Source organism: Phocoena phocoena, chromosome 5, assembly GCF_963924675.1.
Source record: "Phocoena phocoena chromosome 5, mPhoPho1.1, whole genome shotgun sequence".
NCBI lineage: Eukaryota > Metazoa > Chordata > Mammalia > Artiodactyla > Phocoenidae > Phocoena > Phocoena phocoena.
The window spans coordinates 6,688,432-6,693,499 of NC_089223.1; the positions used below are offsets into that span (position 1 = coordinate 6,688,432).

Below are 5,068 nucleotides of genomic sequence, written 5' to 3' on the forward strand. Positions count from 1 at the left end.
CATGCCGCGGAGCGGCTGGGTCCGTGAGCCTTGGCCGCTGAGTCTGCGCGTCCGGAGCCTGTGCTCCGCAACGGGAGAGGCCACAACAGTGAGAGGCCCGCGTACCGCAAAAAAATTAAAAAAAAAAATTCATATTGTTAAATAATACAAAAGCACTCTGGCCAGGCATTTTTAAATAATGTTTATAAACAAAAAGTTAGTTACACACAACTGAGCTGACTGTACCCCACTCTTAGTTCTCATGATAATGAGAAGTTAAAGCAGACTTATTTGAAAATCCACAGACATCTACAGTTTCACAACCAAATCTGTGTTAACAAAATATAACACTAAGATAACTATAGATGGTGTAACTAGTTGTAATGAACTGAATTTTTGGAAAACGAGTCAGTTTTTGTCAAGGTTATATTTTTGGCAAGGATTACATCATTTATAGAATAACAAACTCTCAGGAAAAAATTGAAGATTATTGATGGCCAAGCCTTACACAGAATACATCATTCAAGAATGTAAACCAATCCTACCTTCGTTCCAGCCTGAAAAGTGAGTGAAGTCAGTTCATTCTATGTCCTAGAAGTCACTAGCTATATTGGCTCCCAGGATATCAGTGTGTCTGGCAGGTTCCTGCTAAATTTGAAGTTGTTATGAGATGCAAAGCCCTAACAGGAAGATATGAATCAGCATACAGACCAGGATGAGGCTGAAAGCTCTGTGAAGACACCTGCCCACTGATCAAAGACCAAGACACTCAGTCAGCATGCCAGATGGCCTGGGTGCCTGAGGGATATCATTGTAGTAATGAGTACCAATAAACCATTTTAAGGATTGTGAGAAAATCGAGTTTAGTAGCCAACCTGCATTGTGTGAATAACAGTCTGAAATCAAATAGTAAGCATAATTCCGTCATTAAGACCTCCACAGACAACCCGGTGGGTTTCCTTTCATCCCCGAAGGTCCGTTTTATGTTGCATCGGTGCTGCCTGAGTTTGAGTTTCATCTTCTTTTGTTTCCATTTCCCATCCTCTGATGGAGGGACTAATGAGCTATAAAAATAGCCAAGGGGCAGACAAGGTAAGGGCAGAGAAATCAAGGACAAGGATAATCTACAAATGAAAAAATTACTCCCGTAAAAACCAAGAGTTGGTTAGTGATGCCATGAAATAATGAAATTATCTCCAAAAATTCTGTTGCTGTTGTTTTTAAGGTACTGGAGAATACAAGGAATTCCTTAAGGTCTTTGGCACAGAAAACTCACATGTTTCAGGAAACTCATTTTGGCTTCTCTTACAAAGGAAAATTGTCCATAAAAGAATGAATGAGTCTGGCTTGGCTATGGGATCTTACAGTGATGAGCTTTATTTTCTGAAGGACCTAAACACTCTAAAGATTAAGCTGTGAAGGAAACTGTGTACTAGGCTGGAGAAAAAAACATTGCAAAGACTTAGCTAAATGTCAACTGGAATATGGGAAACCTCGACAGGAAGGGTGTAAATTCGACTGGAAAAGGGGTTTCATTTTCAAGACCATATTGTATACTCAGCTAATGTTGGGCACTGTCACATGTTACCTAATTTAATCCTCCAAACAATTCAATGAGGTCACTGTTGCTGCTATCCTTATGCAGATGACAAATTGAGACTGAGAAAGTCACCAACTTGCTCAGGATCACAATTAGGGAGTGTTAGAAAGAGCCTTTCTGACGCCAGAGCCCTTACTCCTTTCTACTTCAGAGGAATCTCTCAGATTAAGAACAAATCAGGAGTAGCTGAGAAGGAGGTGGATGACAGGGGAAAAATGAGTTTCCCTGTGTATTTTAGTTATTTGATCTAACAAAATAAGTTGGAAAATCCTTTGCACAATAAATTAGGGTTCATTAAAAATAAATTTAAAGAAAGTAATAACTGGATTTAAAAATAGACTAAGGGGGACTTCCCTGGTGGCACAGTGGTTAAGAATCCGCCTGCCAACGCAGGAGACATGGGTTCAATCCCTGGTCTGGGAAGATACCACATGCCGCGGAGCAACTAAGCCCATATGCCACAACTACTGAGCTTGTGCTCTAGAGCCCATGAGCCACAACTACTGAGCCCACACGCCACAACTACTGAAGACCATGCACCTAGAGCCTATGCTTCACAATAAGAGAAGCCACCGCAAATGAGAAGCCCGCACACTGCAGTGAAGAGTCACCCCCGCTCGCTGCAACTAGAGAAAGCCCATGTGCAGCAACGAAGACCCAATGCAGCCCCAAACAAACAAACAAACAAACAAAACCCCCCAAAAAAACAAAAAAATAAAAATAGGCTGAGGACTTGTATAGATGTTTCTCCAAAAAAGACATAAAATGGCCAACAGATATATGAAAAAATGCTCAGCATCACTAATTATCAGGGAAATGCAAATCAAAACCATGATGCAGTTTTCATACCTGTTAGGATGGCTATCATCAAAAAAAAAAAAAGATAGCGAGTGAGAATATGGGAAAATTTGAATTGTTACATGTTTTTGATGGGAGGTAAAATGATGCAGCTGCTACGGAAAAGACTATGGAGGTTTTTCCAAAAATTAAAAATAGAATTATCCTATGATCCAGTAATTGCACTTCTAGGTATTTATCTCAAAGAACTGAAATCAAGATCTCAAAATACCAGCACTCCTACGTCATTGCGGCAGTATTCACTATTCAGAATTATACTGTGGAAATAGTTTAGATGTCCATTGACAAACGGATGGATAAGGAAAAACATGGTATATACTTATAATGGAATACTATTTAGCCTTAAAAAAGAAGAAAATTCTGCAATATGTGACAACACGGATGAAACTGGAGGACATTATGCTAAGTTAAATAAGCCTGTCACTGAAAGACAAATACTGCATGATTCCACCTATGTGAGGTATCTAAAGTAGTCACATTTATAAACTCAGAGTGTGGAGTAGTGATTGCCAGGGGCTGGGGGTTGGGGGGGAAATGAGGAGTGTCTAATCAACAAATGTAAAGTTTCAGTTATGCAGGATAAATAAACAGAGCTTACTTATTGACAACATAGTCAACAATGTGTTGTACACTTAAAAACGTTAACAGAGGAAATACCATATTGTGTTCTTACCACAAAAACATAAATATATGCTTGCATCCAGAAAAAAAAACTTTCTGAAAAGTGGAAATTATATTAAGTTTTTGTCACACCTGAGGAATATTTTGGTATTTGTGTGTATTCTTATTATTCTCACACTGCCTTATAGAGTACCTGCACAAAGTAAGTACTATTGATTGCTGAGAAGACAGAAACTAGAGAGTGTCAGTAAGAAAAGGTCTTTCTTTCGATCTCCTGAGGAATTAGCCAGACTACTCATTTGTGTCCTGGTGCTCTATCGTGGTTAGAACGTCCACAGAATTCTGCTGACTTGCATCCTGGATAGGGCACTACAGTACTACATCTTCTGTACTTCAGAAGCTCAAATTATTCTCCTAATAAAGCAGCTCAATGTGTAAATATATTAAGTAGGATACTATTCTATTTAGAGTGGTTTTACAGCACCACAGTTTATGTTAATGAACTTGCACACATAGACCTGAATATAGAAATGAATTTCATGTTCTCACCAGTCTCAATCCCACATCCAAATTTTGATTATGTAGATAACATACTTAATTTTTTTTTTTTTTTTTTGCGGTACGCGGGCCTCTCACTGTTGTGGCCTCTCCCGTTGCCGAGCACAGGCTCCGGACGCGCAGGCTCAGCGGCCATGGCTCAGGGGCCCAGCCGCTCCGCGGCATGTGGGATCCCCCCGGACCGGGGCACGAACCCGTGTCCCCTGCATCGGCAGGCGGACTCTCAACCACTGCGCCACCAGGGAAGCCCAAACATACTTAATTTAACTATTCATTTAATGTAATGGACAAGGCCATTTAATTTGGTATCATATAAGCCAAAGCTTAATGATTCAATCATTTTTGTTTGAACTGGATATACTGTCGTCAACAATGAGTTCCAAAATCAATAAAAATACTTTGAACATATACAGATATAGGTATATTTATAACACACATACAGATATTCCTTTCACAATGGCCTCCCAAATTGTTTAACTTTCTCTCCTCAACAAAGAAACCAAAGCACAAAAACTTAATAGTTTTTCTCTAAATGAATTGAATGGGTATTCTGGCTTGGGATCTCGATCTGGGCAATGGTCTCAATATTGTCAACTAGAAGGAAGTGTCCCATCAGAGTTACCAGTCAAACATCTTTTTATTTATTTTCAAGAGAACAAATCCACATTTTTATTTATTTACTTTTCAGTAAGTTTAAATCCTTGAAGGGTACAGCATCACTTGGGTTCTGTGTCCAATGGCCTTAGCAGGAAGATTACTTTGGAATTTGGCATGAACCACACCACTGTTTCCATGAGCATGAGTTATCTTTCCCCAGATTATTCTGGTTTTGTTAGGTTTTCCACCAGGAGTTACTATGTTGTTCTTTTCTTTGTACACATAGCACATCTTTTGTCTAGACAGAATTCAGTTTCATCTCGAGCATATACACATTCAATTTTCAGAACACTTGTGCGCTCCCTCTTGTTCTGTAGACAGAGCTTATAGCCAGAAAAAATGACCTTGGACCACAGCCTTCCAGACATATTTGTCATTTTAGAAGTCCTGCTCCCAGCAGGCCTCCACAGGCTCTAAGATGGCTAAAATAGCTACCGCTGAAACATCTTAAAGTGATGTCTAATCATCAAAAAGTAATTTCAATACACCAGCCTCAAATCAGCCTTTTGTTTTGTCTCAATCCTTCATCGGACAAACCAGAAGTATTCAATATTTAAGTGCTTTGAACATAAAAGAGAAATTTCAAACAAACAAAAAAAGACTGAAGGAGACAAGGGTAATTCAAGGGAGAGAAAATTAAAAAAAAAATTAGTACCTCAGACTCACTTAATGACATGGCATACATAGAACAAGAACAGCACGTTTGTTCAGTGAAAAAGGAAATATTTCTGAGATTAAAATGATGATTGCAGAAGTTAATATAAATCCAAAGCAAGACTGAAGATAAAAAAGAAA

At 39.0% G+C, this 5,068-nt stretch overlaps 1 pseudogene; it reads right to left on the reverse strand.

Annotated features, from left to right (window-relative positions):
* Positions 1–4,309: 4,309 nt before the first annotated feature.
* LOC136123656 (large ribosomal subunit protein eL33 pseudogene) lies at positions 4,310–4,641 on the reverse strand (annotated as a pseudogene).
* Positions 4,642–5,068: the final 427 nt, after the last annotated feature.